The sequence below is a fragment of the Nerophis lumbriciformis genome, linkage group LG02 (genome assembly GCF_033978685.3).
Source record: "Nerophis lumbriciformis linkage group LG02, RoL_Nlum_v2.1, whole genome shotgun sequence".
Taxonomy (NCBI): Eukaryota; Metazoa; Chordata; class Actinopteri; order Syngnathiformes; family Syngnathidae; genus Nerophis; species Nerophis lumbriciformis.
In genome coordinates, this window is record NC_084549.2 from 23,407,306 (window position 1) to 23,432,775 (window position 25,470).

A 25,470-nucleotide genomic window follows, 5' to 3' on the forward strand; every position below is an offset into this window, starting at 1 on the left:
ATTGGCTATAATCTTGTATCCCCAAACATATCCTGCTCCTGAGCAGCTCCAGCACGTAAATATCCTGCTGAGAAATTATCCATACTGTTTCGTGCACACTCCACATCGTTCTGGCTAAAGGGGAACTGCACTTTTTTTGGAATTTTGCCTATCGTTCACAATCCTTATGAGAGACAAGAAGACAAAAGTGTCAGAATAATTGTATCTAAGTTATCACAAAACTTTGTGTTGCCATGAGTTCCCGGCGAGAAGACAAAAGCTGTCTTTGATCTTACCAAGAAGAAGGCTTGTAAAACACCACTGTGTAGGATGAGAAGCAACATGAAGGTGTTCAGTTTCTTTGATGTATTATAATCCACAGAAAGATTTTGTCTTGACCCGAGAGCTACAAAGCGGAGAGGAAGCAGGACCTGACTCCCCTCCAGGGACCTTTTCTTTGAACTGTTTTACGACCTCTTCTTTGAACTGTTTTACAAACTTTTCTTTGAACTGTTTACAACCTCTTCTTTGAACCGACCTTTTCTTTGAACTGTTTTGTAATCAAAGGTGATGGCTGTTTATGACACCCCCCCCCCCCCTTAGAAACAGCTGTTGCCATGTAAACAGGGAAAGTCCAAATAAAAGAGGAGGCGTACAATCTGTGACACTGTACAAGGGTACAGGTGTACGTGTTTCTCCTCATTGAGCCAAATTTAATTCTGTCTCTGTTTAATTCCTTGCTTCTTGTCTTGTTTAATAGATATCATCAGTGTTTGAACCTGGCAAAAAGTTTTTTGTTTTTTGGCATTCTAATTTGATTAATCAGCTCATTCTATGTGGCTAGCAATGCAGCTCTAAATTCTAAATTCTACCTCTAAATCATTTTAAAATTGCATACAAAAACCGCCAAAAATACTTCATTTATGTTCCGTAACCTGTGTGATAACCAAGCTGTAGCGGCATTGCTATTGTAAGAGAAAACATGGAGGGACTCTTTTTCTAGCGTAGTAACATATCGCCTTGCGACAGCATGCAACGGTATTGGCCGTAAGCTAGCTATGGCTTTTGAGTTTGTAATACACAACACAATGCAATAGGGCACCAATCTGTACTGAGTGAAAAACATAAACAGTCATATTACAGTATCTGTGAAGTATTGGCCAACATTTCATGTTTTGTTTGTACATAGCTAGCTTGACAGTGTATGTACCGGTAGTTGTAATAACAAGCATGACGTTGTGCATATATCATGATCACTATTATAGTGACTCACTTGATAGACAGTTGTGCGTTTGGTCCAACTGGCCGGGGACATTTTCACGGTTTATTTTGGGTAAGCACTCCCTTTATGTCGGCATAGCTTGACTCCAAGTTGCACATGTACACCGTCAAGTCACGCCAACCTCACTCTCTCGGCTTCCGTCTGCTCTGTTTCACTCTCCCGTTTTGCTCACTTCTATAAACAGCAGTCCATCCTCCATATATTCAGCATCAAAAAGACAAGGTTGTGAATCCTCATTTGTCCAAAATTAGAAATCTTTGTCATCTATTATCAAGTCTGCCATGATTAGAAAACACAAGCTTGTGTTTCCTGAAGTAGAAACACACCTTTGTTGCCGGAAGTCGGTAATGCGCTGCTATGGAAACGGAACTAAATGCGCTGAAGAAAAAAGTTTGGGTAATATTTAAAATGACCAAAATACGGCAAATAATGTATATATTACATATTGTTATGAACATAACTGTTCCTATATTATATATAGACTTGCAGTGTGTTAAAGGAGGGTTTTGAAGTTTTTTAGAGGGCTTTGAAAGCTACAACGGTGATTCCCATTAGCCGCATTTTGCAAGGTTTTTTTAAAAACATCTTTAAAATCCTAAAAAACAAAAGACGTGCGCTCTTGTCTCTCATAATGATTGTGATTGATACACAAAATTCCTCCCAAAAAAGTGCAGTTCCCCTTTAAGACGGAAAACAAAGAAGATATCCTGGATAACTTTAGTTTTCATAATAGTACAGTCTTCCTAGTACAGTCTTCCGTTTACTTCCACCCGTTTACTTCTACTGCTCTACTGCTCGCTAGTGTTACCATATCTGAGTTATTGTGTAGAAATATGGGGAAACAACTACTAATGTGCGCTTCATTCACTAAATGTGTTACAAAAAAGATCAATTAGAATAATACATAATGTTGGATATAGAGAACATACAAACCTTTTATTTATTAAATCACAATTATTGAAATTCAATGATATGGTGCATTTGCAAACAGCTAAATTTATGTATAAAGCAAACTATAACCTGCTACCCAAGAATGTATAACAATTCTTCTCAACAAAAGAGGAGAAATATAACCTTAGAGGAAAATCTAATTTAAAACATGTGTATGCTCGTACAACACTTAAAACCTTTAGTATATAAGTACGTGGAATTAAATTATGGAATGGATTAACCAAATAAATCAAACAAAGCACCAATATGATTCAGTTTAAGAGACTGTTCAAACTACAAGTGTTCACAAAGTACACAGAACAAGAATTATGATGAACATCATGAACCCTTTTTTTCCTTTTTTTATTGAGACAAAGATTATTTATGTATTTAATGTGTTTATGTGTTTACTTACTATGGTATATTATTTATTTGTTCACTGTTCTGTTACAAAGAACAAGGAAAATGGATAAAATTGCTATGGTATGAAAAGGGGTAGGATTAAATAAGCTCTGCTTCTTCCTACTGCTTTTCGGACGTGCTGTAATGAAACAACTGGAATTGTGTGATGCATTACATTTTATCGTATGCATGTTCCAAATAAACTGAAACTGAACTGAACTGAAACCTTGTTTACCTGCAAACCCACTTATAGCTACTTCCGGGTAAACTCGACTCATCAAATGGATCTGTAAAAATGTATTTATATGCTTGTTGTCAATCTTATTGATGTTTTATTTACTCTTTTGCATAATAAGAACAACATTTTTTTAGTTATGCATAAAAAAACAAATGATAAAAAAAGAGGTTGCTATCCTTTTTTTTGGTGTTTGTTTCAAATGAAAAGAACAATGAACAAATAATACAAGGATTGGTGAAGTTCCTGCGCACTTGACTTTCTTTGATGCGGTAGAACACTGACAGAAATGCTTGTTAGAAAAGTCGGAGAGCCACCCTTGTTGCCTAACATTCCAGCGCTGTTATCTATTAAAGACGGTTAAATCAAGTAGAGAGGCTATAAAAAGTGATGTGAAAAAGCTTCCTTGTCGGCAACTAAAGAGCATATGTTGAGAATATGGAGCTGAACAACAGTACATACTTCTGACACGTGGGCCACTTTCATCTTCAATGCATCACAGATTACATGAGCCTTTATTTACTCACTTGGGGGATATTATTGCGTAGAACACATATGCTGCATGTAAATACAGTATAAACATTTCCTCTAATATTACTACAGTATCAGGCACACACACATACTATAGAGTGACACACCTTACTTATTTAAAAAGCATCTATTTTGAATAACACGTAGACAAACCTGTATTATGATGAAATTAACATTTTCCCGTAGTTTGAGTTGCTGGTAATCTTAAACGGGAACTGCACTTTTTTTTTTAAATTTAACCTATCATTCCCAACCCTTATAGGAGACAAGAAAACAAAAGGTTTTTTTGCAGTCTAACATGTAAAAACCGTCTCGTTCTGGGTGGCTTTAAAAATCCGTCAACAATATTTCATTTATGTTCCGTAACCTGTATAACAACCAAGCTATAGCGACATTGTTATTGTAAGAGCGATCATGGAGGAACACTTTTTCCAGCGGAGGAACACTTTTTCCAGCGGAGTAACACATCGGCATGCTTCGTTATTAGCCGTAAAGGCTAGCTACGGCAAGAGATAAGCTAGCTTTTACATCAGCACCCGACTAATGTGTTCTTGTCTCTCAAATTAATTGTGAACGATTCCAAAAAAGCGCAGTTCCCCTTTAAGACTGTGTGCACTCTCACTGTCTTCTTAAACATCTGGAGAGAAGATGCAAAGAACCATGACTAACTTATCATTAAGCCTCTCTTTTGTCACCCTTTTGAGGGTGCACAGAAAACCTTTTATTCGGAGATGTGTGCTCTTTTATTCACTCGGTGTAGGGAATGCATAAGTCGCATAAAAATGTCTGTGGAACACATTTTTTTGCAAATAATCCTGATGCACGTTCCCAAGCGAAGAGCCTACAGCCAGGAAGATGTATCATTTTGGCTCAGCATCAGAGGAGGGACTTGGATGAGGGTTAAAGTGAAATCACTGCATATGTATGTATGCCCGAATTGACTATCCCTTGTGTAAATACCTTTAAAACACCCTGAAAACCAAAACTATATCATTCCAAAATCAATCAAATGTTATTTATATTACTTATATGATGCTTTTTTTGTAATTACAATCCTAAAATCAAATTGGGGGTGGGAATAGTAATTGATTGCTAAAGATTACTTGTGTAAGCCATTTTTCATGTTGCGTGTCGCGCTCTTATTGTGAAGAAGGAAGTGTGCGTGTGAGAAGGGAGTGCCTTGACAAGAGGCGAGGCGTGTTGTGGAGAGACGTGGCGGTAGTCAATAAAGAACATGCCTCTCGATTCCCTTGTGAATGTCTGTCTTTTCTGCTGGGCTTCATCTCATTATAAACCCTCGGTTACATTGGTGGCAGCGGTGGGATTTATCCAGTGCAGAAACCTAGTTTTCCCCGGGACAGTAAGGTAAAAGTTCAGGCAGCTAGCTGAAGTTAGCCACCTGTTAACTCGCGTTAGTTTAGCTGTAAAAAGTATAGTTAGGACGCGCGTGGAACTCCGCGTTTCTTAGGAAGACATAAAATATGTGGAAACACGATGAAGAGAGAGACAGGTTCCTCTCCAATGTACAGATTGAGATTCCGCCACTCTTCTTCGGAGAGGACAGCAAAAGTTTTTTGTGCTGGTCGCGCCAATATGACGTTGCCGTAAGGGCGCTTGTGGCGAGAACCGGCAGTGATTATGATTACGAACTGGTACAAATTCTCCTGACAAAACTATCTAAGGCTGCCTTCTTGCTGTGGGACAGCCTAACCGCAGCAGCACAGGCAGGGTATTTCATAGTGAAGGAGAGGCTTCAAGAAGCCTTCCAAAAGAGACATTTCATGGACAGTTTTCAAGCTAGACTTGCCGCGCGACGTCGTGCTCGAGGCGAGAGCCTGGACATCTATGCGGCTGATATAGGGAAGCTCGTCGATGAGGCCTTCCCTAATTATGGAGAAGTGGCACGAGGGAAGATACATTTCACACGTTCCTAGCTGGACTTGACCCCTGCCTCAAAGCTAAGTGTCAGAAGCAAGGAGCGACTGACTTGCAGGAAGCCTTGATCATAGCAGGCCGCTGTGACGTGGCTCGAGAAACGTTGAGAAGTGGCTATACCTACCCACCAGCAGGGGCACCTGCAAGTACACCGACTCTGGTGCACTCCATCTCAGAAGAGACCCGCTGGCAACGCATCATGGAAGGGCTATCGGAGGAGATGAAAGGTATGAGAAAAGACTTCAAAAGACTATCAGATGAAAATGAGAGGTTTAATAATCGTGGCAGAAGCACTGGGAGCTACTCCCCAGGGCCTGGGCCATGTCAATGCTTGTGTGGCTGCCAGTCCTGGCATTCCTGAATGGAGCCGAGGGAGCGATCCCCTGCTCCTAGCTGCGAAGAGCGACGTGAGGACAAGTATGCCGGACCAGACCAATGCTCTCCATCTCCCTACAATGACAGCTTTGTGTCTCCTGGGAAGCGGAGCCCAAAACCAAACAAGACGACCAACTTCTACGGTGACTCAGCAAGACGACGAAGAATGAGGTTTCTTTCCCCTAGCCGAGAGACCCCACCAACCAACCGGGAAACACGATGTAGCTGGCGTCGTGGCCCAGACACCAGCTCCAGCATCACCGGGGCCTTCCGACCTTCCGAGAACGAAACCTCCATTCTTTCACGGAGTCATCATGTTGCTTATGACCTGACTCCGGAGCACAGCACTTCGTATGAGTGAGGGAGCATTGAAGGTACTAAACTTAATATTTTGATAGACTGGTTTCTCATAGTCCTTTACAAGTGTAGATTTTCACCAGTCTGTCCCTGCTTTGGCGACGGCTGCCCCTTAGCGTAAATATCATAGCCACTAGGCCGCAAATGGACAGCTACTGAACACTCTAGGGACAATATCCGCCCCACTCTGTGTAATCAAGCATGGCAGCATGTTTTTCATGTACTCCACAGGTCCACCCAGACTGCCCTGCGAGGCCTTGATGTCCTGACGGCGTACCATGCACTTTTGGATTTTCCCTGTGGTAGGTAGCAGCTGTGGGGCTTGAACATTAATTTGTTAACCGATAAGGATTTGATCCCGGTATGTTGCAATGTATCGCTCACATCAGCCCTGACGCTGCCCCTCTTAGTGAGATGCTAGTAACAGTTAGCATCCCTCCCTCAGGGCCCATTGACAATCTTCTTGAGTTTATTGGGTATCTTGAGCCTAAAAATAGCGTCACGACAGCCCGTTTGCTTAACCCCCCAACCAAATTCTTCCCGGTAAATGAGGGTGACCTGGTGATCTTGCCCACTTCAGTTAATAGTGCAATTCCCACGGTCGCTACCACTACCATGCTGTCAGTGTTGTTGATAGACTCCCCGGCTAGTTCTCCGCAACTTGGATAGTTAAAAAATGTGTTGGTCGAGTATAGTGACATCTTTAGCACGTCCAAAACTGTGACCTTTAAATGCTCTCTATGAAACACACAACCGCTAGAATAGATCTGACCAATCTAAGTCTAAGACTAGATCTGACCAATCTAAGTCCAAGACTAGATCTGACCAATCTAAGTCTAAGACTAGATCTGACCAATCTAAGTCTATGAGCATGAACTGATGAAGCCTACTCAGATGAGAGGCGAAATGTCTTCTAAGACAAACCAAACAGTCTAGTTGCGATCGATTGAATGCCCTGAGATTACAATGACCTGGATAATTGAGAACATTCATAAACATACTAATTTATTGTATTTATTTATATGATATATTTGATTTGATGTATCAGGTAAAAGGTCTGTGCTCTGCACATGCATGCCATATATAAATATTATTTCCAGCTGAAGGTAATTGTAATGGATAGAAACACAGTGTGTGCTCTTTACCAGAAAATGAAATATGCATTTCACCTTGCACTGCACACACAGTTGACTTGTTCAAGACTTAAAAAACAGGTGTTGATAAAATACTTTCGTGCTGAGATGTTACAGTACATCATGTTGGAGGTATTAATATAAATGCTAATTAAAATGTATTTGTTCACATCTTTATTTCAACAAGTTACATATAGTACCAGTTAGAGTACCGATAAATACTGGCATCGATAAGGGTATCGTACCGATAAAATCTAATGATATACATCTCTACTGATAACTGATCTGCACATCCTTGTAAAATCAGTGTACCATTTCTGCCAATACTGTTGAATTTGATCTTTTTCGCTTATGCCGGTACCAGTGGCGTATTTTGTAGAGGTGGTAAAAAGGATCGATTCTTAAATGCATCACGATTAGAATGTGAATGATTCTGAATTGATGGAGAACTGTCCAAATATCGATTATTTACGTATGTTAAATAAAGTAATACAGACGGTTGTAAAATGCTACATTGAAGCTAATGTTCTCTAAACATTAGTTTGAGGTTTGTTCTAACTAACCATGGGAGAACCAGTTGCTAGCATTACTTTAATGCTATGTGTTGGCTCGGTTAGCACGGACACACATCGAGGAGGAGAGGACAAGCTATGCTAGTCGCGGCATGAAACTAGCTTGAATGTGAGAAGTGAAACAAGTAAAGAAGAAATGCTTTGTAGACTTCAAAAGAAGACTAAATGGAACCATGTTATAGCAGATCGTAAATCCGCTAAGAGGAGGAAATTGGCAAGTAGATTAGATCAGGAGAGAAAATAATATACATACAGTGTGGCATCACTGCCATAGATAAATATGAATGAGTAGATAAACGACAAACGTCTTTGCGCTGCAAGTTAGTGGCGACTGGGGCAAACGTGTCTGAACATTCTGTGGTTTTAGAAGGGAAGAACATTAAATCAAGGATGGCTGCTCGCCAACTGGAGACGTTTATTTGTTTTTTCAATTAGCAGGCTACTACATTTGTCGTGTATCTAGTCTTCCATATATAAATTAATGCTATGTGCACTAAGATCCAAAATGCCGATATGACAATACTGCATACGTCAGAAGCCAAAGGAAGAGCCTTTTTATACATACAGAATTATTAACAATTAAAAAGAATACATTTAGAACATATAATAATAATATACAATATATACAAAATATACACTTGAATAATAATATACAATATAATAATTAAATATGTATAAATAATACTTTTATAATTTAATTGTAGTCCCTGAATTGTAGCCACCTATAGTATTTAGTCATTTGAGGGCCCAAGGCAAACCAAATCAGTGGGTATAGATGGGTATAGGCGTACAGGTGTGTGTACATAAAGTGTAAACCATTTTTAAAAAATAATTATTTTGTTAGCACAGTCGGAACCAGATGTGACGCGTAGTACTATTGTTACCAAGGCTATAAGTGTTTGACTGGTGGGAAAAAGAGAGCTCTTGACAGTTTGAACGAGAAGAGACTGTTGTAGCATGTCCATTTTGTGTGAAGGAAAAGTAGAGCTGTCAAAAATTATCATGGTTGATTAAGCATGTTAATATTTTTTGAAGTGCACAAATTACGACAAAAAAATTGCCTGTGTTTGATTTGGCAAGTGCACCGATTGCACTTTGAAAAGTGTCAAAATTTATTTTGTCATTTCCAATGCAGAAACACAACTCGTTTGATGCAAATTATTACCAGCATATTCAATATTTGTGCAAATGACCTGCATTAAATTGGCGGGTTGCAAAACAAGCAAAAAAGGTTTTATTAAGAACAAATGTGCTGAGTCTCATGATGTCAATGTTGATGGTCGCTAATTTGTATGCAACCAAGAAGTGAAAAGATGTGCTCACTTTTTCTCAATGGATGTTAGACATATTGGAAAAATGTACAAGTCCGAGAGAATGACACCATAGTTTGGGGCCTAAAAGTAATTTGACGTAATGCATATGTGCAGTAAGGCCATAATGAAATCCTGATGTATGCACTGTCTCCCGTATTGGACTTGGCACTGTAGCCCTGTCCATCAAAAAATAACCGTGGACTCCACTGTGGCCTTTCTGGAGCTGGACACACACTTACAGTACTTACTTAGTACATCACATGCTCTCTGGCTCTCACTGGCCCGATTGACCTGTGTGTATTTAAGCTAACATCATCACCTAGGTGCAGAGGATGGAAATACATCATGGTTATGCAAGAGCATGTCCTCCTCATTAGCTTTTCCCCTTTGCTTCTTTTGACACATGTTAGAATTGGGATTTGGTTGCTCAGGAAGGAGACAAGTGTTCCAGCATGGGTTTACTGTAAACGTGCACAGCTCTTGATGTTGGTCATTGCACATGAGTGAGAACAAGTGTTGGGGGGTGAAGGGTGTATCCCTCATGGGATAATATTTCTTTTTAAGTTACAGTCTGGTCCAACATTAAAACAAGAGGAAGCTGCAGGAAGGTTGTGTGTGGAGAAAAGACAACCAACATCTTGCAAAGGGACGACCCTTGCAAGATTTATTTGCTGTATTTAAACAGCAGAAGAGGTCAGACTTGATGTTTTCATTCACATTGTTTTCATTGGTTATTGTGAATGCTCAATTTACAGCTAAGGTGTTGTTTATTAGATTAAACTGCAAAGGGGGACTTTCATTTTAAGATAATAATTGCTGACAAGCTGTTAGTATGGAAAATTGCAAACTCAATACAAATCACAACTTTATACGCTAGCTAATGATTTAGTCTTTACTGACTTTTTGTCCACAATGGACCCAGTGAGTAGGAATGGGTACCAAATTAGGTACTTTTATAATCACCAACCGAATCCCATTGATAAAATCAAACGGTGCCACATACAGATTAGGCTAATCTTAATTGCAAAGACTACTTCCTGACTAGGGAACACACTGTCGTAGCATATACACTACTGCCATCCAACGTCTTGAAATTGTGACTGCATGCAAAAGCTACTATACAATACTTGCAAATGAGACTCAGAGGAGTAAGAAATTAAAGATATAACAAATGCACAGCACAGTTATCGTTATCAGCTCATTGTTAAATGTTAGGTACCCATCCCTCCCAGTGACTGATGAGCAGTCTCACATAAGTTAGTTGTATTTAGTTTTAGATGGTTAGGTTCTCTTTGTACTTGTATAACAATTAGGAATGTCTACAAATACATGTTTTTTATTGTATTGTTTTCAATGGAACATGTGTTTTTAGACTACAAACATTTGGAAGTTAACCAATATTTGTCTGCAAGAAAATAAAAAAATAACACTCTTAACTATTATTTTGTGGCATGATGTCCAGGCATTACCTGAATTACCATCTCCTGAAGTCAGCTGGGAGAGACTCCTGCACACCCGTGATACAAGCGGTAGCTACACTAAAACATTGAGGTTGGTGAGATGAATTTCTTGATATAATTTTCATCAAATACGCACACAGGCATACATTCAAACCTTTTTTTTGTTTCATACAATGCCAACAGCTGTGTAGCTATGCTGCCAAAAGGCCCTGCCAGACGTTTTGGAATTTGGAAGACTGTTAACATCCAAATGTGAACTTTACAACCATCGAGCCTACTGTATGTATATTGAGTCATACACTGCATCGTTAAAATTGCCACAATATGACATAAAGTCCAAGACTGTTCTCAAACTGTTCTTTCACATCTTTTATACATCTTCATTTATATTTAAAGGAGCCATATGTAATAATTTAATGTCAAGTCATCATTAAATGGCCCTGATATGTCAAGGGGCAATAATAAATCATGTTCTTTTTGAATACGTCAAAAGTGGTAAAGGAATCGCTAAATCAGGCTAGAATGAAGGTTTTAGAATGACCTTCCCAAAGTCCTGACTTAAACATGTGGACAATGCTGAAGAAACACGTCCATGTCAGAAAACCAACACATTTAGCTGAACTGCACCAATTTTGTCAAGAGGAGTGGTCAAAAATTAAATCAGAAGCTTGAGGATGGCTACCAAAAGCGCCTGTACAGTGAAACTTGCCAAGGGACATGTAACCAAATATTAACATTGCTCTATGTATACTTTTGACCCAGCAGATTTAGTCACATTTTCAGTAGACCCATAATAAATTCATAAAAAGACCCAAACTTCATGAATGTTTTTTGTGACAAACAAGTATGTGCTCCAATCACTCTATCACAAAAAAATAAGAGTCGTAGAAATTATTGGAAACTCAAGACAGCCATGACATTATGTTATTTACAAGTGTATGTAAACTTTTGACCACGACTGTATAAAGAATGTAACTCACACAGTATGCTGTACAGATAAATAAATTAATATTATCAAGATCTCAACAGTTATTGAGGGGGTTCCCGAAAATGTTTGACCCTCATAATAATTGAGAAGCACTGCAGTAGTTTGTGACTTTCCACAGACTGCAGGTAACCGTGACTGAGTTTGTGTGTTTGTTTTTTACTTATTAATACTTTAGAATTTGACCTGGGATTCCTACATATTGATGTCTGAAGATATATATTTTTCTTTACTGTTTGACAACATTAAAGAAAACATTTGTGTGACAGAAAATAAGCAACTAGTACATTTCAATGACGGCTATTCCAGATGCAGGTGTGCATGACATCTGGAGTGTGTTAAAGTGAGCCAAAAGTGTGGTCACTCAGTGGACAGCACACAACTGCAGCCATCAGTGACCATGCAGGCCTGCCATAGTAAGTGTGTCACTGTGCAGTGCAGCAAGTTGTGCATGTAAATGTCATCCTTTTTTCCACTGCAGCAATTCCATTTGGATTTTTATTGGAAGTGGACAGTCGACTTGAACAGCTGCACTCTATTCCTCAAGGACACCTGCACCGATTTCAGATATGAATCATTCAAGATTCGGCACAGAATCTCTGTTTTTTATTTTTTTAACCTTCTTTATCGTTAATAATTTTTATTTCAAATATTTAACTTTTTTTTTATATTTCCAATATGATTTATCACAAAGAGGGAGGAAAAATGTTGATGGTGTTTAAAAATACCCTATAAATGGGGCATTTGACCTGAGTGTGTTTTAAAGAGTAAAGTCAGACTTCAAAATGCAGCGCCTTTGTTTTGTTGTGCGAGGTTACTGCAGGGTCATGACTTCACAAGCTGACTTAATGAGACCAAACGCATCTGCTCTCACTTTGCTATGACATCTTCTTGACACGTTCCCATTGATATTATCATTAATATTTACTTTTATATCCAACATTGTGCAAAAGTCTTGGCTTACCCACTACTTTTGTTGTTTTAATGACTTTTTCCACAGTCGTTATTTAAACGCAATACTAGGGAAGTGCTGGTCAATCGGCCACCAATCAGTTTAAGCCGATTTACATTAAAGAGTGTATGATCGCTATTGCCAATTAATACCTTTTATTGCCGATCACAAACGCCAAACCCCTCTGGCTGACACTATATTTAATTTTTATTCCGCCGACTGACAAGCGGCAAGCAACTAATTATGTTTCTCAATGCACAGCCGCTGAGCTAATAATAATCACCACTATTACGACAAATAAACTGCATTTTTTTAGTATCTTATGTATCATTATCAGGTACATTATCGCTGGAGGACGAAGCTAAACATGTTACACACTGAGAGCAAGCCATTAGCAGGCATGTCAATAGCTAAATTAACCGCGAAGCTAGCTTTAAACTATATGTGTTTAGTAAAGTTTAAGAAGTCTAGATAGAACCGTATAAGCCAGTGGTACCCCCCGTCGTCGGCTCATTCGAGTGGAAATGGCGGGCATTTCCCCATTTCATCACCAGAACAGGTGAGCGAGCTTCCGGAGTTGGCCGACATCGTCTCACAAGATGTCATTTCTCTTTAAATATCCTTCTTGAAAATGGCCTTGCAAATATATATCTGCCACCTAATCAACGTTTTGTTCTCCTTCTCTGCTATGGCTAAGGCGCAACACTTCCTGCTAAATTGAAACATGTGAATGGATCGTTAACATCAGGCTACTTAGACTGTCAACAACTTGTGATCTGATTGGCTACAGCAACTGTCTCTCAACTCTATGTGTTCTCAAATGTATCCGCTAACGGTCCCGGTGAGTATCCAATCCCAGGACGCGTATATGTCACGTACAAAGTGAGGCCATCTCGAAGGCCTTACTGACAATGACTCGTGATCTGATTGGCTATCGCAACTGTCTATCACCTCTATGTCCCCGTTCACTTAAAGTGCACGGACATACACCACATTGTTGATTCTGAAGGCCTTGGGCAGATTTCGTACAGCATGGCAACATAAGCTAGCTGAATTCTGATGGGATACAAACTAAAACTAAAAACAACAGCACTGGAAGGAGCATAATATGACATGAAGAGAATATGAATACTTTTAGATATTTAGGGAAAGTAAATTAAAAAATAATTTTATCTTTAATTATGATCACGATTTCTGGTTATGTTAGGCCAGCAGAGAAGGTATTACTGGCCCACTACTGACAGTAACATAACTTTGTTTTATGCTTGTGTGACAATTCAGAATGTTCAACAATCTTATTTCTTTTATCAATAAATTAAGAGCATGGTTTTTATTTAATCCTATATTTGTATGACTTAAATATATACTATTAATGAAGTTAGACCACAGAATAGATTAATTCTAGGTTCATAATTTTCTTGCGTGAAAAATGGATTTTGACCAGCGTTCATACTGTAAGCTACATACAGCACTGCTATAACAACAAATGGAACTTGTGCACGGTTCATCTTCAAACATCAACATTGTGGATTTGAGCACAGGTTCAAACATGTTATTATGTTGGGAAACACCTCCTCTATTTGATTCTCTCCCAACTAAACATTCTTGGCGGCTTCATAATATCTATTTTTCCCCACTCAGCTCCTGTGCAGCAGGAGCTCAGTTTTTACTCACTTTGACAACTTAGCTTAGTTGTGTACCCCCTTCACCTCTCAAGGCCCGCATATGTTTTTTCCCCATTGACTGCAGGGACTCTTGCCGTAAAAATAAACGACTTACTTTATTCCAGATGACAGATCCACTTCTTTGCTTTGGCAGTCGGCGAAGTCACTTTGTTCAACGGCGGCAATGGTTCACTTGTTAAAACAGCCAGTGGGAACACTTAATTCTGATTTCACTCGCATTGCGTGCAACAGGAAAAACGCTGCGTTTCCTTTGAAGGAGTGCTGCCTTCTTCATCCAAATAATGTTCCTGCACAAAAGAAGATGGATGGGTTTTAGGCAAATCTACATACAAACCTGTTTTTTAAAAACATTTGCCAATAAGTTTTTTTTCACCTTTTGTTGGATATTTATCCATGACACATATGTAACTTTTTAAAGAGTTGGGTAGAAAAAGACATATGGTGTTGGTTGCGGACATACTTTAGCAAAACAGATAAGAGTGAAGAGAAGCTAGGCTAGCTAAGCTAAGCTAACTGTGGTAGCTAGCTGTAGATTCAAAGTTAAAACAAAAACATGTCCTGGAGGATTAAGCCTTTGGCAGAAGTTGGCGCTCTTATGAGTCCTCTTCTACTTTTAAAAAGTTACGTATTAATTGTTTGAATTGTATTTGCCTAAGGCAGTGGTTCGCAAACTTTTTTCACCAAGCACCTTTTCTTAGAAAACACTTAGCTCTCCAAGTACCACCACGATGACCAACATTAAAATACAGTAGCGTAGAAGGCTTAAGTATTCATTAAAAACAAGTCAGACGTTTTATTTAACAAGCAAATTTTATATTTGGACCACTGTAACATTACTCAAAGATTGAACAGTAACACTGTGTTTGAATATAGGAAAACAAAACACTGTAATATAACACTTGCTCCCTCCTGTTCCACGCTTCCCTTCACGGATTTAAGCCAGAACAGTAGTTATATTGTACTAATAATTATTAAGCAAACAACTTCCACCTTTTCCCATCACAATCGGTAGCTACCAACGATGGATTACCGTCTGGAGCAGACCTGGGCAAAATACGGCCCGTGGGCCACATGCGGCCCGTTATGATTTTCAATCTGGCCCGCCAGACGTTCTACATCATTTTTTTAGACCTTTAACATCCAAACTGTAGCCGCCATTATGATGTGCAGTGCCATTTTTAAATGACCGTAAGTCTTGAACTATAGAAAGTATTTCAATGGTCGGAATCTGCGCTTTTGGGTGTAATACGAGTTATTACGGTCATCTACGTCACAGCAGCTCAAACGAGGAACAAAGCAGAGTGGGCTGGGTTTGTTTTCAGAGCAACCAGCCCGAAACGCATGTGTCAAACAGATACGGAAGCAGATTTTTATGTGGTAATATATCATATTGTAGGTGTTTAATACACTTTGCATTCATATTTTGCTGTGTGTTACATCTTTGTTGTGTTTTGCTTGATTGTAAAAGATGTCTATCGAGGAGCTGGTCTGAGAAGTAAAAGAGGAACGATGTTCATTTGTTGTTAATATTCAATGTTTTATTGTTCATAGTTAATATTGTAAATCCCACTTTCTTTATTTTCATGTACATTTTGGGTGTCCCATTCAGTAAAAACACTGTAAAATTCCATTCCGTTTTTTTGAGGTGGTCTGCCATAACGTTTTTAGAACTCTATCGGACATTGTGACTTTTGGTAATAGTGTTCCTGAAAAAAATGGACCCAAACACACATACTGTACAGCAGATTTTAACATCTAAATGTGTATATATCATTTATACACACATACACCTTGGCCCCCAGACACATTTTTTTCTCTCAATGTGGCCCCCGAGTCAATATATTTGTCCAGCTCTGGTCTGGAAGGAACGTGTACGTACGCTACCCAGAAACACAATTATTAACTTAAAAGTAACTCCTCTCGTTTCAGGTCACTTGCCCTTCCTTTTGTGTCATCAGTTTGATGTCATCCCTGATTGTTTCCACCTGTTCCCCATTACCCTCATGTGTCTTATAAGCCCCCGCCTACCTTTGTTCTGTGCCAGATTGTCTCATTTATTTGTGCCTCTCTAGCAACCTGTCCATGCCTTGCCTCGTCTCGTGTTTGAATACCTTGATCCTGAATTCCTTCGTTGATATTTTGAGTTTTCTTTTTCTCCTCCTCAGCAGAGTGATTTTGTGTTGTTTAGTTTTACAGTCGAAGTGGTGAGTTTTCAGTTTTTCTTACAGTTCTTCCTTTTCCTCAATTTTTTGTTAACCTTTTTTAGATTAGAGACGGTGTAGGAGTTTCATAGCCATTGTTTCTCCCTCCTGTTGGAGCGTTTTTTGTTTATAATAAATTTCATAGAATATACCTACTCAGTGGCCTAGTGGTTAGAGTGTCCGCCCTGAGATCGGTAGGTTGTGAGTTCAAATCCCGGCCGAGTCATACCAAAGACTATAAAAATGGGACCCATTGCCTCCCTGCTTGGCACTCAGCATCAAGGGTTGGAATTGGGGGTTAAATCACCAAAAATTATTCCCGGGCGCGGCCACCGCTGCTGCTCACTGCCCCCCTCACCTCCCAGGGGGTGATCAAGGGTGATGGGTCAAATGCAGAGAATAATTTCACCACACCTAGTGTGTGTGTGACAATCATTGGTACTTTAACTTTAACTTTTTAATATACGGCGCCAAGTATAGTTCGTTATTGTTTTTGTGTTTTCCTCCTTTCGGAGTGATTTTCGGTTGTTCCCGTTTGTGGAACCTTTTTCGCCGACTAGTTTAGTTATAGCCTATATTGAATTGCCCTGACTCTGGAGGTGAAAGGAAACTTTCAAAATAAAAGCCTGCCGAATTAATCCCTACTCTGCATCTGAGTCCTATCTTTTGACCAAGACAGACAATATATATATTTCTATTTATCACCGTAGTTTATTCAATGTTTACCAGATGATGTGGCTTCCCATGGCCTTGAAGGCATCATTGTTACATGCAGCTTTCTCTGCCAATGTTCGTCTTTGTTTACATGTGTTCTGCGTGTTGATTGGCTGGGAGGCTGGAAAAGGGCGGACGTAAGCGGAGAATGTGGAGAATATTAAATTGAGTGATAGAAATGACAGAGTGAGAAAGTTCTGTTTGCGTCTTAATTGTTTATTTTGGTGTCGACTAAGGCCCCCAGTAACAACTTCTATTGAAGGCTGATAAACTTTTGATACCGCTCAAGTCACATCATTACAATATTTAATTTAGTGATGCTTTGGCGTACTACTACATCAGGGGTGTCCGGGTGTCGGATCAGGCCCGCGAACAGGATTTATCCGACCCTGCGCGATGAGTTTGCCAAGTATTAAAATGAGGTTCCTTTTTTTTAATGAAAGAAACTGCTGTTCTAAATGTGTCCACTGGATGTCACAATAGCAATTCTGTTAGGACTAGCAAGAGGTACAAAGTAAAGCGTGGCTTAGGCTCCTCTCCCTCGACTCAAATGAAACTTAAAACCTGCCGTTTTATGTCTTCTAATTCGAACACATCATCATTTGGCACCCTTACTCGCCCATAATGTCTCTGTCAAAAACGAGAAAACTTAACCCTTTTGAATAATTTTTACCTCTGTTTTGTACGGTTTGTTGAGTTAGCACTGGATTGATACGTGGACATGACAAAGGAGGTATTTGATACCTCGATGAGTTTACATGGCGTGTTCTTTGTTCAATCCCAGAAAGACTGTGAATTAAAGTTTAATCCTGGCTTTGTAGATACACCGAGACGAAGTCAAAGCTCATTGTGTTCTTCGTTGTGTTTTTGAAACTGCACCAATTTCCTCAGAATTTTCAACCAACTTGAAGTGTTTTGTCCAGAGGATTATTTGGGATTTGTACGTTTTTATAAAGTGCTTGGTCTATTTTCGACCAAAGTAAACAACCTGGAGTTGTCTTTATTTTTAAGTTATCATGCCATGATTTTATCATGCCGGCCCACATTAGGAATATATTTTCCTCCATGCGGCCCCTGAGCTAAAATGAGTTTGACACCACTGTACTATATAGAGCCCACGTACCACAGTTTGGCCTAAAGAATAGTAAACAGGAGCCATTAGCTAAACACGAAAGACAGAAGAGTGACAGCAGTGTTGCCAGATGTGAAATGACAATTTATTGTACACCAGAAGCCTAAAATTATTGTCTTTTGAGGAAAATGATTGTACATACTCGATCTGACGTTGCTCAGGACCATTTGATACAGTAAACATTACCACAGATTGTGTATAGTAAAGCTTGTAGTTTTACCTTCAAGTAATAGCACTGTTGGTGTGCAGTTTGGTGATATTATTATACAAATATGATCATTATCGTACATTTGGCAATGCTGAGTAAAAGGGAGCCTGGCTAAGCTAAAATAAGCTAACAAATATGCTAACAGTACTTTTTAGCTTCGGACAAAAAAATGGCGGTGAGATGATAAATGTCTAAAGTATAAACACAGGATATGATATTCTAACACACCAAGGAAAAGAAAGATAACATTACCTTCATATTATTTTGTGGACGTTTCTTCAGAGTTCAACATAAGCAGACACTCTATGAGCAGAAAAGGAAATTTGACATTGAATTGAGAAAGGGTCAGTGGAATATCATATGAAGTTACCTAAAATGGCCAGCTGGTATTTCACACGGTCGTGAGGGAAGCGGAACATCAAACTTGTGTTTGAAATAGAGCGTTGCCTATCTGCCTTCAGTTTTATATACAGTATTTGTCTCGATGCTGTTAGAAGTGACAAGATGGTGCCGAGCGCCATTTTTTATTTCCACTTCTGAGACAACTGGACACCCAAATTTCAAAGTAGGCTGATAAAAGGCCGCTTTACTCAAGGATATTCATCTTTTTTTTTTTAAGTAAGTAGAAAACGTTGGTTTACTGGGTCACACATTAGTACCTTCTGGCAGAGCTCCCCAAAGCACTTTGGTTAGTTGGCCACGTGGACCTTTCCAGAAAACCTCAACCCAAATATTCTCTGCATGCCACACAGCTATGAGTGTTGACTTCCCCATTTTCCCCAGTCGCACACTATTTTCCTGGCTTGACTTCCATCGCTTAACCCTTTATTGAGTGTGTTGGAGAAGGAAGATGAAGACCCTGGAAGGCCCAGAAGGACCATCCTTCTCAGTGTGTTTGTTTGTCTGACAAAAACTCACCAAGCGCCTGTAAATTCCACATTCTAGATATATTTTACTGTGTGATTCATTAAAGCTAAAAAAAAAAAAAAATACAATCTGGAGCGTCTGTCAGAAAGAGAGATGTTTTTTTCGCATCGTAGCCTCTCTCAAAATCATGGAAATATTATAGAAGAATTTTTTTTTGCAGAAGTGTATCTCAATCTGTGCGCGTGTAGTCCAATTCACGTGCTTGTGTACTCATTTGTGTGTCTGGGTGTGTGTAATCACATCCGTGTACGCGTGTTTTAGATCATCGTACATGTGTTTTACATCCACGTACGTGTTTTTGATCCGCGTACGTGTGTTTTAGATCAGTGGTCCCCAACCACCGGGCTGTGGCCCGGTACTGGTCCGTGGATCAATTGGTACCGGGCCGCACAAGAAATAAAATAAAAAAATAATAATAATTCAAAATAAAACATTTTATTTATTAAATCAACATAAAAAACACAAGATACACTTACAATTAGTGCACCAACCCAAAAACCCTCCCTCCATCATTCACACAAAAGGGTTGTTTCTTTCTGTTATTAATATTTCTGGATCCTACATTATATATCAATAAAGATCAATACAGTCTGCAGGGATACAGTCCGTAAGCACACATGATTGTATTTCTTCATGAAAAAAAAAAATGAAAAAAATACTATACCATAATTTGACTAAAGAATGTTCAATTAAATAGTTAAGCCTAACACAAGCAACAATGGCAAAAGTGTTTCACATGCAAAGGTGATAAATACAGCAACGGAATGTGCTCATGCTCCTGCTAATAACCAGGCAACAATAGTAGGCTCCAGCACTCCTGCGACACCGAGAGGGACAAGTGGTAGGAAATGGATGGTTGGATGCATCCAAAATGCAACACTTGTCCTTACACTACACGTCACCCTCACTATTGTTTCACATCACTATACACATTGCAACTTGTTAAATTACTTTGGATCTATTTTTGTACAACACACTTTTAATAAATATACTGTAGTAAGCTATACGTGTCGCTAGTTAATTCATGACTTTTAGTGAAGATGGATTTAAATCATGTAATATTGCTTGTATTCAGATATGTGCCGTATTTTCCGGACCATAGGGTGCACCGGATTATAAGGCGCACTGCCGATGAATGGTCTATTTTCGATCTTTTTTCATATACAAGGCGCACCGGATTATAGGGTGCATTCAGGAGTCATATTATTATTATTTTTTTCTAAATTGACAACACTTCAAGCGGTGGGGCTTCATAGCTTACCAAAGTTGTACTAAAACATTTTGATAGATTTCTGATGTTCTATATTTTCATTGGAACATATAAAATGTTGGTGTTGTTTACTTGAGTCATATTGCAGTCCACATACATCTCTTATGTTTGACTGCCATTTACTGGTCACACTTATCATTACACCATGTACCAAATAAAATGGTTTAGAGGTAGGTAAGCAAAACCAGAATTATTCCGTACATTAGACGCACCGGGTTATAAGGTGCATCGTCGAGTTTTGAGAAAAAAAAGAAAGATTCGAAGTGCGCCTTATATTCTGGGAAATACGGTAATTTCTTCCCGCAAGTGAAAACCAGTAGTGGTCGACCAAGCTAAGATGGCTGTTGTACAGAAAGCAGCGCGCAAATTATCTGAGTACAAAAGAGGCTTAAATCTTCCTGCAACAAGCCGATACGAGCAAAAAATCCAGCTATGCAATGGAATTGAGTTTCTATACTTTATCAAAAAAATATTTGTTGAGTAATATCAAGGATTCTACGTCAATCGCGTTCCCAGACATCTCGAACGATTGTGCATTCTACTCGACAAAACAGATGGAAACTAGGAAAAGCACGGAGGTCTACAACTTCTTTCAGGGTGGCTGGGTCAAGGACATTGGTAACAAGACTCTCCCGGATAAATATGAATCGTTTTTGCTCGGGTAAGGTTGCATTTCATGATTTAACTTTGCGCTTACTGATGTTTTTTGCTGTTGCGCCGAGTGGCGTGTTTTTCCCTGTCTTTATAAAAATATATGTCAACATCGTGTCATTTGTTTGCTGTCTTTGGTAAAAGCTTAAATCTTTTAGGTTTTGCTCACATTTGCTTTCTTTTATTTAGATATGCAAAGTTGGTGCTTTTAGAAACACTCGTAGCAAACATGTGTTTAACAAATACAAATAATTAGAGATGTCCGATAATGGCTTTTTTGCCGATATCCGATATTCCGATATTGTCTAACTCTTAATTACCGATTCCGATATCAACCGATACCGATATATACAGTCGTGGAATTAACACATTATTATGCCTAATTTTGTTGTGATGCCCCGCTGGATGCATTAAACAATGTAACAAGGTTTTCCAAAATAAATCAACTCAAGTTATGGAAAAAAAATGCCAACATGGCACTGCCATATTTATTATTGAAGTCACAAAGTGCATTATTTTTTTTTAACATGCCTCAAAACAGCAGCTTGGAATTTGGGACATGCTCTCCCTGAGAGAGCATGAGGAGGTTGAGGTGGGCGGGGTTGGGGGGTGTAGGGGGTTGCGGGGGGTGTATATTGTAGCGTCCCGGAAGAGTTAGTGCTGCAAGGGGTTCTGGGTATTTGTTATGTTGTGTTTATGTTGTGTTACGGTGCGGATGTTCTCCCGAAATGTGTTTGTCATTCTTGTTTGGTGTGGGTTCACAGTGTGGCGCATATTTGTAACAGTGTTAAAGTTATTTATACGGCCACCCTCAGTGTGACCTGTATGGCTGTTGACCAAGTATGCCTGCATTCACTTGTGTGTGTGAAAAGCCGTAGATGTTATGTGACTGGGCCGGCACGCAAAGGCAGTGCCTTTAAGGTTAATTGACGCTCTGTCCTTCTCCCTATGTCCGTATACACAGTGGCGTTTTAAAAAGTCATACATTTTACTTTTTGAAACAGATACCGATCATTTTGAAACCGATACCGATAATTTCCGATATTACATTTTAAAGCATTTATCGGCCGATAATATCGTCAGTCTGATGTTATCGGACATCTCTACAAATAATATCAAGAAATGGGAAATAATACACGTTAAAAGTATATCAAACAAACTTTAACAAAGTGATCACAACCAACTCATGCATTCTTCGACTCTGCGACCTTGGACTGGAGTGTGAGCTGCTTTTCTCGTCGTCGTTATATTTGCCTCTCGTGGAACTCTGAAGAAACATTTATGCTTTTCGCAATTTGAACGACTCAACAACAGAAGCGTAGGGCATTTTTTCTTTGAGAAAGGCTAAATGGTAAGGTCGCAGGACATACTTAGAATGTTTGTTCCAAGAGCCAACACAAATCTTGGGGAAAAACGCTTTCAGATATGCTGCTCCATGGTCATGGAATACCTTAGAAAAGGATCTGAGGTTACCTGAGCTAATCCCTTTGGGGACATTTCAGGCCATTTTAAGGGATCGAGAAACTGTTTCTATTGGGCATTGTACTTGTTTTTACTGAAACATTTTATACATTGTATTATGTTAATACATGTAAGTATTTTTTATTGCGGTGTGCGACTGCTACTGTTTCTGTTGTTTCTATATGTATTTCTGTAACTTTGTTTTTGCTGCCCTCTTGGCCAGGTCACTCTTGGAAAATAGACTTTTATCTCAATGAGATTGTAGCTGCTGACGGAAGCAACATGTATATTTGATATATCATTTCATAGTTGGTGAGAATAAATAAATACAATGCATAAATATAAGTTCATATTGTACACATAGTGTGATTAAAAGGGTTTTGATTGATTGATTGAGACTTTTATTAGTAGATTGCACAGTACAGTACATATTCTGTACAATTGACCACTAAATGGTAACACCCGAATAAGTTTTTCAACTTGTTTAAGTCAGGGTCCATGTTAATCATTAATTCATGGTACAAATATATACTATCAGCATAATACAGTCATCACACAAGTTAATCATCAGAGTATATACATTGAATTATTTACATTATTTACAATCCGGGGGGTGGGATGTGGAGGTGGTTGGGGCGGGGGGGTTAGGTTTGGTTGATATCAGCACTTCAGTCATCAACAATTATATCATCTGAGAAATGGACATTGAAACAGTGTAGGTCTGACTTGGTAGGATATGTACAGCGAGCAGTGAACATAGTGAGCTCAGAAAGCATAAGAACAAGTATATACATTTGATTATTTACATTTGATTATTTACAATCTGGGGAGGTGGGATGAGGTGGGGGGAGGGTGTTAGTCTAGGGTTGTGGTTGCCTGGAGATGTTCTTTTAATGCGGTTTTGAAGGAGGATAGAGATGCACTTTCTTTTACACCTGTTGGGAGTGCATTCCATATTGATGTGGCATAGAAGGAGAATGAGTTAAGACCTTTGTTAGATCGGAATCTGGGTTTAACGTGGTTTGTGGAGCTCCCCCTGGTGTTGTGGTTATGGCGGTCATTTACGTTAAGGAAGTAATGTGACATGTACTTCGGTATCAGGGAGGTGTAGCGGATTTTATAGACTAGGCTCAGTGCAAGTTGTTTTACTCTGTCCTCCACCCTGAGCCAGCCCACTTTGGAGAAGTGGGTAGGAGTGAGGTGTGATCTGGGGTGGCGGTCTAGAAGTAACCTGACTAGCTTGTTCTGGGATGTTTGGAGTCTAGATTTGAGGGTTTTGGAGGTGCTGTGGTACCAGGAGGTGCATGCGTAAACGAAAAAGGGTTGAATGAGAGTTCCCGCTAGAATCCTCATGGTGCTTTTGTTCACCAGAGAGGAGATTCTGTAGAGAAATCTCGTTCGTTGGTTGACCTTTTTGATTACCTTGGTTGCCATTTTATCACAGAAAAGATTAGCCTCTAGAATGGAACCTATGTAGGTGACCTCATCTTTCCTGGTGATAACAATGTCACCCACTTTAATAGTGAACTCACTGACTTTCTTAAGGTTGATTTGGGACACAAATAGGATGGATTCCATTTGACCAAGTGTATGGATAGCTTATTGTCAGCAAGCCAGGTGCAATGTTAATGTTAACTTTTTTTTTTTGTTACAAACCCATGTAAATTGAGAGGGAAATGTATTTTTGTTCCGGTTTGGTCACGTTGTTGGGGGTGGACAATTCAAATGTGACGGAAATAAGGAAGCGGCATTAGACGACAATTGTTTGATGTGGAAGACGTTAATGGAGAATAAACTTTATTCCCTTGGAGTTTATGAGGCCAATGAGGTATGATTACTTCTGATATGTATGTGAAATGAAAGTGTTTTATTTTTTTTGGATGTCGGACTAATTGTAAGTTCTGTTTGCTTATTTTATTAGTTCTGACGGCATTATATTTGGCATCGACGGAGACGTGGCTAAAATGAATTAGTTGGGCGGGACATGAGCCGGACGTGACGTCAGTAACATCCCAGCAATAGGCTTTCAATATACATTTTCACACGAAATAAATCCCTTTCGTTGCCTTGGTGCAGGACTTGTTACCTGCATCTAGTTTTGGCAAACAACCCACACACTTGTTATCCATTGCCTTGTAACTTTTGGGGTGTTTGGACGACATTATACAGTCAACATAAGGGGAAAATAACAATAGCATAGCACGGAACAATAATAACAAATACATTGCTGCCAAATAAGGCGAAATTGATCAACACAAACGTGCTTACCTTTCAATTTACGAGTGGTGGCTCCGGAAGTAGAGCGCGGAGGGGCGGGACATGTTTGCATTCACTCTGTGATTGGCCAGCCAAAAGATTGACAGGTGTTTGGAAAGATAGACCCGGTTGCGTGATTGGCCACGGAGAGATACATTCCGCCCGGTGATGGTTTTAGAAAAAATGGACTCGGGGCGGGACAAAGCGGCCACAAGGTGGAGCTGACGTCACCAGTGGACGTCACAAAGTGGGCAAACTGCTCTTACGGGGAAGTATGATAGTGTTAGTCCTAAGTGTCCCAATACTTATGTCCAGTTTTAGTCCTAAGTGTCCCAATACTTTTGTCTACTTGTAGTCTATAAGTGTCCCAATAGTGTTAGTCTGATGTGTGTCAAATATGGTGAGTTTTGAAGCATGTTAAGTGAGTCAAATTACAGCTCAAAGAGGCGGCCGGTATAATAATAATAATAATAATAATAATAATAAAACCTTACAGAAAAAATAGGTCCTTCTGTCCCATTGCA

At 39.3% G+C, this 25,470-nt stretch overlaps 1 protein-coding gene across 2 annotated transcripts in view; it reads right to left on the reverse strand.

Annotated features, from left to right (window-relative positions):
* The window catches only part of agpat4 (1-acylglycerol-3-phosphate O-acyltransferase 4 (lysophosphatidic acid acyltransferase, delta)), a 49,621-nt gene extending 24,503 nt beyond the window's left edge, over positions 1 to 25,118 (reverse strand). Inside the window, exons 1-3 of one of the 2 annotated variants that reach the window (XM_061959000.1) lie at positions 24,959 to 25,111; positions 18,634 to 18,684; positions 14,221 to 14,413 (exon numbers count right to left, since the gene is read on the reverse strand). The gene's annotated coding sequence lies outside the window, so the exon portion shown is untranslated. Of the gene's footprint in view, positions 1 to 14,220; positions 14,414 to 18,633; positions 18,685 to 24,958 lie in introns of both variants that reach the window. The other variant, XM_061959008.1, reaches the window with a different exon arrangement.
* Between the last annotated feature and the right edge of the window lie 352 nt (positions 25,119 to 25,470).